Raw genomic sequence first — 12,949 nt, forward strand, 5'->3', positions numbered from 1 at the left:
AATTTTGGAACAAATTAAAATTATCATCCAAAAAAGTTTGTAAAAAATATTTTTTCAGCACAAAAGTTTTAAGATTTTGATACAAAATATTTTAGTTACTAAATTTTTTTTGAAACAATTGGATTTTTGAAACAAATAATATTTTGTTATATATAATATTTTTAACTTTTATAACAATTTCATCTTTTATTATAAAACATTATAAAATTTTATTACAAAATACCAGTTCATTACAAAAGTCAACATAATTTATAACAAAAAAAAGTTGTTAAAAATATTATAACGTTTTGTAATAAATTGTATTGTTGTTACTAAACATTGTTATTCTGTTATAAATTTATAATCACTAATTTTTGTTTAAAAAAATAATTTTTTGTAATAATTTTAAATTTGACATAATTTTTGTTACAAATATTTTATTTTCTTGTAGTGTGAAGTGGTACATATTAATTCTTTATAGTATAAAATTTATCGATAATATAATCTATGTCAAATCTTTCAACAATCTTTTTCTTAATGTAAATCAAAAGATAATTAGTAAAGAATTCATCTTTTAGTTTGTTTCTGAGTCTATTCTTCACACTATTTATAGTTGAAAATGATCTCTCAATTATAGCAATTGAAATAGGGAGAGTTAATACTAAACGAATCAAATGATCCATCAAATGATACGTTAAAGGCTTTCATGTCTTTATTAGTGCTTGTCATAACTCAAAAATTGTGCACAAATTAGTTAATTCAACATGAATAGAAACATTAAGTTTACAATGTCATGCTTGCATTTTAATGTGAAATTTTTCATCGCTAAAGTCATCCGAATAAAATTGTTCTACTAATTCACATACTTTTATCGATATTGAATTCATAATACTAGAAATCATTAATATTTGAACTGGGCTGAACTTTTATTTATACTAGACTAAATATTAAATATATTTTTTTAAAAAATTAAATCATATTTAATAATTTATTACTATTAATTTTTTTAAAAAATAGGGGTGTAAGAACCGCAAATTAATTAACCGATTAATTAACGTTAAATAATAATAATTTAATTGTCCGAATTAGGTTCAGAATTTTAAAATATTAATTAGAAAATATGAATATGATATTTGGACTCAGTAGATTTTTTTGAGTTGGAAAATGTAATTTTCTTCGAAAAATTACATAAAAACGCGTACCGATAAATTAACCGGCAGTACCGGCTTAAATTTGTCCAATAGTGTGTGAGAATAATAAAAACATAAAACTTTAGGAAATATTTAGAATTTAAAATCGGACATTAATTTTAAGGGTTTGACCCAAAATTGGGCCAAATAAGTCGAAAAACGCTAACAAGTTGAAGTAAGCCCAAATTGAGCCAAAACAACTAAAATATCCTTTAATTTAATTTAGTCAATTTTAAAAAGATTAAAATAATTTTGTCGAATTAATTTCGAAAGGCTAAAATATTCTTACGAGAAATATACTAACGACGATCATGCATGAAAAAGATGACGGAAGAAGTATATATAAAGGAAAATCTTCAAGAAAAGATAAGATTCAGTATTTATTATAGTCAACTACTAGTAGCTTGCGGATGCATGCAATCAATATATATATATATATTTTTAGTCAAAGATTTGATTCAGTTTCATAAATTATTTCGTTATTCAATTCGGTTTTTCAAATTTCAAATGTCGGAGATATTATATAATATATCAACTTTGTTTTAGAGATTATTAATTTAAAGAGAAAATCTCTACGCACAAATATTTTGTGCTTACAAGTTTTACAAATTTGAAGAAAATAAAATTTACTAAACGTGTTGCTAATGTTACGTGCCTCTTTAACAGACTTTTAAATCAATTCAAATCAATTAACACGCAAATATATAATTTTCATTTTTCAAAAGATTTCGTTTCTTTTTTTGAGTTTCTTGCCAATTTTGTTGGATCTCCTTCGTGCATTCTCTCTTTGTTTCGTTTTTTTTTTTCGATTTTCATAGTTTATGAGATCAAGCTTTGAAATCTTTTTGAAAATAATGGAACGTCAGAAATACACCCAAACAGTTATAGAAATACACCTAAACGGTTACAGAAAGTATTACAGAAATACACACAAACGGTTACAGAAATACACCCAAAAGATTACAGAAATACACCCAAAGGATTTAAGAAATACACCAAAAACAGGGAGAAATAGTATATTTCTTCTTGAAATCTTTTAATATTTTGTTGGTTAAGGATGAGGCACATGGCAGAAACAATCTAGAAGAAAAACCTAGAAGAACAATAAAACAGTACCTTGAATAATATTTCTTCATTTTTTCTGGTGATTTTTATGGAGATTTGTATATTTTCTTCTTGATTTCTTCTACTCTTCGCGAGGAGTTGAACGTTTATGCAGAATCGTAGTTTGTTTCGAATGTTCCTTGAATCTTGACGATTTGCGTTTTGATTGAGGAAGAAGAGGAAGAATGAATGTGTTGTGGAAGGGTGATTAAGGCGCGTGCATTGGACGCTTGATTCTAAAAGAGTGGTGCGCGTGTTTTCTTCTTAGACTTGGAGTAACTTGTATAACTTGTAAGCCAAAAAACTTGTATGTGTAGCAGACCTGTAATTTAAATTGGTGAAGTAGTTAGTTTATTTGTCTGTTTATCTATTTAAAATGAATATATGTTAGAATTCGAATTTTATGTTTTATATATATAATAATTTATTAATTAATAATAAACTGTTAAATAAAATTTATATTCGTGATGAATTAATTTTTAATTTATTAATTACAAAAAAGCTTGATCATTAGACGATGCCGTTTTAGCGTTATTAAGGGAAAAAATAGTGTTGCTTTTATGAGTTTATCTTAGCTTATTACTAATCAGTCAAATCGATTGTGATAAAGATGAATGATGTGAATGACCATTTTTTATGAGACTTAGTTTATCAAGGGTGATTGTATTTAATTATGTTTGAAAAGTAAAGTTTCTTGTGTTTATAAATAGCAATGTAATATGAGCATATGGAACACACACAAAAGCAATAAAATACCTTTCTCTTTCTCTTTCTCTCTTTATTTCTTTATTTTATATTTGTTACCTCTTTTTTATTTATTTATTTAGTTATTTTATAACACGTTATCAGCACGAAACTCTAACGAAATTTTAAGAAGACTCCATGTAACAAATTTTCATTATGTCAAAACTCTCTCATCTTGAGTTCAATGCTCTTGATATATCTGAAAACAATTATTTACCATGGATACTAGATGCTAAATCCATCTTGATTCAATGGATCTTGAAGATACCATTAAGGCTGAAAATAATACATTCCAGAAGGATAAAGCCAAGGCCATGATTTTCCTTCGTCGTCGTCTTGACAAAGGATTGAAAATGAATATCTCACATTAAAAGATCCTACAAATCCGTGAAAAGACCTTGAAAAAGGTATAATCATGAAAAGACAGTGATACTTCCTCAAACCCGATATGTTAGAGAAAATTTTTTCGACCTTCCATGCCTCGAATGTGCTCCTACAGCAGCAGCATCGAGAAAAAGAATTTAAAAATATTATGAGTTAATTTCTTGCCTTTTTGTTGCTGAACGCAACAATGAGTTACTTTTGAGAAATCATGAAGCGTGCTCTACTGGTGCCGCCCCATTTCCTGAAGTAAATGCGGCAAATCATTACCACAGAAGAGATAAATGGCAAAGTTTTAGTAACGAGAAAAATTATGGAAAGAAAAGGAATTATGTTCATAAAGGATCTCACCAGAAGTGGGATAAAAAAAGAAACAATGGGCAAAGTAAATCAATTGAGGATAAATGCTTCCGTTGTGGTGGAAAGGGCCATTGGTCACGTACCTGTCATACCCCAAGGTACCTAGTTGATCTTTATCAAGCATCCTTAAAAAAGGATGACAAAGGAAAGGAAATAAATTTTGTTTCAAATTATGAAAATTTCACCACTCATTATTATGATGTATCTAATTTCTTTGAGGATCTTGAAGAAAATATTGGCTATTTGATCAATAATGGAATAGTTTAATATGTGTGTTTGTTAAGTATTCATGTGAATAATTTTACTGTGTATGTACTTCTACTCATTTTATTATTATTATTATTTGTCTTTGAAGAAAAATGGCAAGGACATATTCTGAAGATATTTGCCTTGCGGATAGTGCAAGTTCGAACACTATTCTTAAAAGTGATATATATTTTACCCATCTTGTACCAAAAGAAGAGTATGTTAATACTATTATTGGCTCGGACAATGTGATAGAAGGCTCCAGAAGAGCTATAATTTTGTTTCCTGAAGGAACAAAATTTATAATAAATAATGCACTATTATCTACCAAATCTCTGAGGAACTTGTTGAGTTTCAAAAATATTCGCCGAAATAGATATCATATTGAAACAATGAATGAGGAAAATCATGAGTATTTATGTATCACAACTCATGATTTAAATAAAAAGGTTATATTAAAAAAGTTGCCCTCACTTTCATCTGGGTTATATTACACCAAGATTAGTGCAATTAAATCACATGATACTATAAACGAGAAGTTTACTAGCCCAAATGAATTCATAATTTGGCACAACCGATTGGGTCATCCGGAAACAACCATGATGCGGAGAATTATTGAAAACTCCCATGGACATTCACTAAAGAACCAGAAGATTCTTAAATCTAGTGAATTTTGTTGTGCTGCATGTTCTCAAGGAAAGTTAATTTTAAGGCCATCACCAGTAAAGATTGGATTTGAGTCCCCTGAATTCCTAGAAAGGATTCAAGGTGATATATGTGGACCTATTCATCCACTATGTGAATCTTTTAGATATTTTATACTTCTAATAGACGCATCTTTGAGATGGTCACATGTGTGCTTATTATCTTCTTGCAACCTGGAGTTTGGGAGATTACTGGCTAAAATTATTCGATTAAAAGCACAATTTCCAGAAAATCCAATCAAAGTAATTTGTCTTGATAATGCTGGTGAATTTACTTCCCAAACTTTTGATGCTTATTGTATGGCTAATGGAATAAGTATTGAACATCCAGTAGCTTATATTCACACACAAAATGGGTTAGCAGAATCACTTATTAAACGCCTCCAATTAATTGCTAGACCCTTACTTATGAGAACAAATCTCCCAACCTCGATTTGGGGGCATGCTATTTTACATGCCGCAGCACTTATTCGTTTGAGGCCAACGAGTTATTATCAGTTCTCTCCTATGCAGTTAGCTTTTGGCCAGCAGCCAAATGTTTCCCATTTAAGAATATTTAGGTGTGTGATATATGTTCCTATTGCATAACCTAATCGCACCAAAATAGGACCCCAAAGAAAATTGGGGATATATATTGGATATGATTCTCCCTCTATAACGAGGTATCTTGAGATACAAACTGGAGATGTATTTAAAGCCCGGTTTGTGGATTGTCATTTTGATGAATCAAAATTTTCAACAAATAATTATACTAATTGTCAATTGTTCTAATTGTCAATCATTTTACTTAAGGTGAATACCTATTCTAGTTTCTGATCATTTACACGTGGGACATGGCGTTCCCTAATCATCCAAAAATACCATGACAACCTTCACCTAGTCATCAAAGAAACTAGACCAATAAGTCCCTGCAGCTGGTTGTGAAATGGTAATCGGCTAGCACTACAGCAAAAATAGTGATTACTGTCGAATTTTGCGTCGAGTTATATCCGATGGTATAAATTTTACCGGTAATTAATTACTGTCAGATTTTCTGTTCCAATGGTAACTTGCGACGAAATATGATGGTTCAGAGATGAAAAATTAATGCACGTTACCGTCGAAAAAAATTCGACAGTAACGTTGGTGCCATAAGTTTAGACTTCGAGCCACTATATCATCGAAAAAATTCAACGGTAAATCTGACGGTGGAGTCAATTTTTTTTATATTTTTTTAAACTAACCTAGATGATTGCTATTGTCGAAAAATTTTGTTGGTAAATTTCATTAGTAAATCTGACGGTAGCGTCAATTTTCTTTTTATCTATAATGGACCCCGATAGTTAATAATTGGTAATCAACTCTCAATTAGTAAATAATAAATTAATATTTTATCTAAAAACAGTGATTTATATATGATGTAAAATATCAAATATACAGAATAAAAACACGAAATGATTTAATCACCTTCCCAATCCTATTTATCTATGAACAAATCTTGTACCCTTCTTTTGTGAGCTCAACTTGAGCTTGTTTTGGTACAATCAAGCGATCCTTAAATCTTTAAAAAATTGCAGTTGAATTGCCTTCCTTCGCGAACTTGTGTTTTTTTAGAATCAGTTGAGACTTAATCGACTTGATATGTTTATTCTCTCTATCAAAGGTTCTTGATTTGAATTCTTTTCTTGAGATGCGCTTTAATTCTTTTTCAGGTGCATTCTATTATTTTTCTATGACTTGCTTGATCGTAATATAAGCTATCATTCTGATTTCTAGTGACTACCGTTCGTGTTGTTTGTTCTTCTTTTGAGCTTGGTACCTTTCGAAAATCAACTCGAGCTTATTTCAGTGTAGCGTGCAATTCCTTGATGTAACCCTTGAGACATTAGTTCCTTAGAACACGACTTGTGAACGTGGAAGACGAAATGTGTATGCGACATCATGAGGAGTTGTGATGCTTTGATTTCTGCAAATTGACTCGCAGGGATGAACTATTAGTGTGGACGTTCGGCTATGAGGAGAGTTTTCAAACTTTGAAGGAGAAATTAACTATAGCGCCAGTATTCGTGTTACCTGAACCTGATGAACCATTCAAAGTTTGCTGGGATATATCCTTAAAAGGTTTAGGTTACGTGTGATGCAACATCAGAACGTGATGGCTTAAGCCCCATGGCAACCGAGACCTTATGAAGTGCATTACCCGACTCATGACTTGGAGCTAGCGGCTATTGTGTTTTCTTTGAAGGTTTGGAGCCATTACTTGTACGGAGTAAAGTTATAGTTTTTTCCAATCACAAGAGCTTGAAATACGTTTTTTATCAGAAGGAGTTGAATATGAGGCAAAGGAGATGGATGGAGTTATTAAAAGACTATGACTTTGACTTTAATTATTAACTCGGAAAGACGAATGTGATGGCGGATGTAACACCCTAATATTCAAATCCTTATGCTCGAGTCATTAGTCAATGATAATAAGGTGGTACAACTCTCAGGTGGATTAGAATACATATATGTAGATATAATTGAAAGAAAGTATTAAACAAAAAACCTAAAAAGGAGTAAAATAAAATCACGAATTAGAACACTCACGTATCGATAGAACAGAAGATAAAGCGCGTTTGGAAAGGGAAATAGAGTAAAACATCAAAGAATAATAGAATAAGGACAAGCCACAAATATATAACATAAGTAAATAGCCATTAGTCGCAACCTGCGAAGTTTAGGCCGGCTAGGGTACAGAATAAAAATTAGTTTGACAACATTATGTCCTATCTCTCCCAAAGCATACATAAAGGCCTCTATAGGCAAGTTTTCAAAAGGAATAAATACATAATATAAGTTTTTCAAAACAAGTATGGAGAGATTCTAAACAAGAGTATAGCAGAAATCCAAAGGTCTTTTCCATCTCTCAGATAAAGCACAGCTCACTGCTGTGCTTTATCTGAGAGATGGAAAAGACCTTTGGATTTCTGCTATACTCTTGTTTAGAATCTCTCCATACTTGTTTTGTCTGGACCTGCATCTAAAAAATAAGAGATATATATGGAATGAGAACCTCCGACCCATGAGTTTCCAGTACGGTAAAAGTGCCAAATAAATACAGTACACTATAATAGGAACTCACTAAGCATCTTAAGCTTCTTTTCATCAATTATTCACCCTAAGTTTTTACTAATCCATGAATTAGACAACTGACATAGGGGATACTAAGTCTAATTCAATTTCTCATCATTACCAACTCCAACCTTTCCAACTTCTAATTTAGAATAGAACTAGTACCAGAACCAACACCATCTAGTTTAACTCAGTAATTCTATATCAACACCTCATATCTTCACCTGGAGCAAGTAAAATCACTTCACAACATCTATCCAAGGAGCTCAAATCATCGCATTCAATATTCATCATTGTTAATCAATCATCTCATAATTTTATTTCAACAAGGACAGCCCTCAACGTCAACCGATACCAGCGTAAAGGGCCTATCGGTTATACAAACACAAGCAATATAAACAAGTAATACACAAGTAATGCATGTAAGGCAAGTTGCATTTAGTCATATAAGATATAAAATTAGGCAAACGATACAGTTAAGCGAGCTCAAACAAAACAAACATAACCAAATTATGTATGCCTGTCCTATGGCCAATGAACTCATCTGTCTATTATACAGCCAACCCGACATGTCCAGAAGTGAACCATGGATAGTCCCTGCATGTGCTCATCTACCAAGAGGAATTTCACATCTTCAAGGAGAAAAAAATATCCGAAAAGATATAAGTGTCCAGCCAGATCTTGCAACGCAGGGTCAACATCTGTGAGCAAGCGGGATAAAACTATCATCCTTGCATCTAGGGGTGAGCACGTGTCGGTTTGGTTTGGGTTCAAGGTGAAATTATAACCGAACCGATCAAAATGTAATTAGTTCGATTTGGTACGGATTTACATTTTTTTGTGCATGTACCCGATGATTTTAAAATTCATAAAAAAACCTAATTTTTATCTTAAAAATTCAACTTGTACAATAAACATGTAACATCAATATAAATAATCTAAACATGTTAAACACCAAATACATTTAAAACTAAACTCATTAAAATAATTATCTCATTAAATAAGAGAGGTCATGTATTTTATCAGATCTTGACATTCATTAATTAGTACGAGTATTATAATAAGTTACTAACCAATTAGTACAACTAGAAGACCTTACTGCAGAGTATTTGTTAATCACTTAATTGATTATACAATTACAACAACACAGGCAATCCTAATCCAATATTGAACCTATATTATTTACAAACATTGCAAGCAATATGTCCCTAAAATGGAAGTGGTGATAGCCTAACCAATTTGGATGTTTAATTCCAAATATATTGAACAATAGAGGACTAAGAATGTATAATTTCAAAAATTGAACAAGAGGATTGCTTCAGAGTGAACAAGAGGATTGAACAACAGAGGACTAAGAATGTATATTTAACTCCAATTTAGGTCTCAAAGAGGATTGCTTCAGAGTGATCAAGAAGTTTATTCAACAAGAACTAAGAATGTATAATTTCAAAAATTGAATAGAAAATAAAATAATTAACACTTTAACATATAACATTCCCAAAAAATTATAGACTAACCTGACTGAGTGACCAGAGAAGACGACGCTGGAGCCTGGAGGAAGCTGGTTGCTGGAGAGGGAACTACAGATGACGACGCTGATGGAGATGCCGACGATAGAGAGGAAGTTGGTTACTGCGTCGTTGCCGCTACCAGGAAGACAATGCGCCTGACGGGTCAGCGGACGAGGTGGAGAAGATGATGTGCCTGACGCATGATGGAGAAGACGATGGAGAAGCTGGTTGTGTGAGTAATGGTGAGGTGGGAGGAAGCTCTACCTCTGCTAGGGTTTCTCGGTTTGTTTACTCCATGGGGTGAGAGACTGAGAGTCTAAGAGTGGGCTGCTAGTGACACAGTGTTAAGGTTACGAGTTGGAAAACTCACTGAAAGTCATATATATATTTTTAACTTTTTTATTTAAGTAATATATGATTGGGTTTACGGGTTAGTTCAGGTTCCGCATCCAGAATCGATACCCGAACCAATCACTAACAAAGGCCATCGGTTTGGTTCGGGTTGGACCCGATTACCCGTTGGTTCCAGAACCAATTTAATTGGTTTAGTTCAGGTTCGGACAGATAATTGGGTACCCGCTACCCGTGCTCTGCATCTACCCCAGAAGATCAAAAAATAACTGGGAGCAAGTGGAATCACTCCACTACATCTACCCTAGAATCTCAAACCATAACCCAGAGCAAGCGGAATCACTTTACTGCATCTACACAAGCAGGTACATCTCTCCACATCCCGGAGCAAGTGGAATCACTCCACTGCATCTACCTGAGCAGGTACATTTCAATCTCAATCAATTATCACTATGTCTCTATATCATAATCCTCCTCAGTATATCTCAATACCACACCCATTCTCATCCCATCTCAATCATAATCATATCCAACATTAATTTCATTATCAAGTCATCATCATTTACCATCACCAATCTCAGTACAATCTCATCTCGATTCATATTCAACTTTAATTAAACTCATTCATCATCATCATAATAAATCATTATTATTCATCACATTCATCCTCATCACGCATCACTTCACATTTTATCCAATTTCCTCAATTTCACTAACTCATCCCTTTAAATTTGGTCTCTAACTCTTCCATCTTTAAATACACCGGCTCTATACTCTTATCGGGGGTTTATAAATCTTTAAAAAGTTAAAAGAATGGTTAAAGAGTTAAAAGCACACTTTTTCAAATTATGGGGGTTGTGCGTACGCATGCATGGTCTACGTATGCATGAAGTGAAAATTTGGCATGTCGCGTATGCAGCACCCCATCTGGGTACGCGAGTTGAAAACAGCAGCTTATGCTCGCGTCGAGTAGCATGTCCGCGTACACGAGCTTTGCAATTGTGCCATATCCACGTATGCATGCCTCCTCCAGCCCAACTTCCGCGTCGCGTGGCACCTCTGCGTACGCATGACACACCAGAATTGTAAAAAGCTGATATGTGCAGAAATAAGTTTTTAATCCAATTTTCAAACCTTCATATCTTTTTTCACAAAATTTGTTTTTTTTAACCATTCTTGGACCGTTGGAATGATTGATAAATGAATTTTCATAAAACTCCAATTTTGAAAATTTCCAACTCCGAGGACCGAGTTACGGCCCGCCGAAGTTGGCCAAAAATCAATTTTAGCAAAAATACACATTTACCAAATCTTCCAGTTATTCCTAAGCCAACTCAGTTTTAACACATCAAAAGGACCTCAAACTAACTCAAATCACATACTCACATTCAACTAATTCAAATCTACTTCATTTACTTATTTCAACTTAAATTTTATTCGTTTCACATCTCAAACCTCAATTCGCTAATATCCTATCATTCATTCCAACTTTCCACACAATCATTATCAAATTGCATTCAATCTCAAGCATTATCACTCAATTCAACCATCACTTACCTTTCTTACTTTTTTCTAGCCTCCGGCTCAAATTCACCAATTCAATATATAATTCATAAACATTTAATCATCATCCAAATCATCACTTTTCAAAACACACCAACTATGCAAAATCACACAATCCACATTCTAATCATTAATTACTACAACATATCATCTACACATATCAAATCCATCCAAATACACATTCCAAACCTAATCCTAAGGGCATCTAACCTAGGAATTCTCATCACACCACACGGTACTTAAATGAAACTTAGTGACATTTGTCCATTCAAAATTGTTGAGCAACGTTAACAACATGGGATACTTCAAGGAAAGATCAATTCTTGCTCCCACGTTGGAAGTGGTCACCGAGGTCAATGCATATATAATGCAACAATTAAGTGGTGAAGAAAAAACTTATCTTAGCTCTGATACGTTGTGCATTGAGAAAGGAAACATGGAATCTGAGTTAGAAACGCTAACCTTAGATGTCCTAAATGCTACTGGACTGCCTCCACACCAACTAACATTGAAAGAAGGCGTGCCTATTATGCTTTTGCATAACATTGATCAATCAAGTGAGTTATGTAACGAAACAAGGCTAAAGGTAAGAAAGCTAGGCACTCACGTAATTGAATGTATGACGTTGACCGAGGATAAAACTGGGCAGGTGGTACTAATTCCGCACATGAACATGATACTTAACAACCATACTCTACCGTTGAGATTTCAACGGAAACCGTTTTTAATTATCGTTTCGATTGCTACACAAGGACAAATGTTAAGTACAGTTAGATTGTACTTACCTAGGTCAGTTTTCACTCATGGGCAGCTTTGTCACCAGAGAATTTCGATTCAAAACCATTCATCTGTACTTTCTAATACAACAATTAATGTTATATACAAGGAAGTCTTTCCTAATTTAGGCTGAAATAATGATAATGTATTTTACAATTTTTCATCCATAAATTATGAATTCAATAAGTATGGTGTAATCTATTCAACTACTGACACGTTGAATACTGACATGTTTTGTTCGTACAAAGCTCAGAACACTGTATTAGTAGAGTTAAAAATGAGTCTAATTAAAAAGATAATGAAAACAAAAAGTATCACTATATCAAATTTAATGAATAAATACATTTATTTTATGATTTTTATTTAAAGAGTCATTATTAAATAAAATAATGACACTTATTTATATAATTTTTTGATAGTCATTAAATATTTAAATTTTTAAGTAATAATATACAATCAAATCTATTCTTATCTATGTTTTTCTTAATTTCAATTTCTCAAAGCCTATGATGCACGGACACACACAGATAGGAAATACGATACGACATGATACGTGACACGCCGATACATAAATTTTAAAATCTTATAAGATACGGAGACACGCATACATATAAAATATTAAATATTTTTTAGATAAGTAATGATATTTTGATATTTTATTGATATTAAAATATAAATTTATTTTTTTAATTATTTTTAATATCTTATTTTAAATATATCAAGTATTTAAAATATATTTTTATTTTAATAAATAATAATATATACTATATCTAATTTTATTTTAAAAATATATATTAAAAATAAAATTAGACACACTAATACATAATGGTATTTAAATATGTCCAAATACGTTCGAAAATAATTTTTTTATTTTTTATGTAAACATAGCAAATATAAATATTCTATAAGTGTCGTGTCTAAAATGTGTTAATCTGATAACCCATAA

The sequence above is a fragment of the Arachis duranensis genome, chromosome 8 (genome assembly GCF_000817695.3).
Source record: "Arachis duranensis cultivar V14167 chromosome 8, aradu.V14167.gnm2.J7QH, whole genome shotgun sequence".
Taxonomy (NCBI): domain Eukaryota; kingdom Viridiplantae; phylum Streptophyta; class Magnoliopsida; order Fabales; family Fabaceae; genus Arachis; species Arachis duranensis.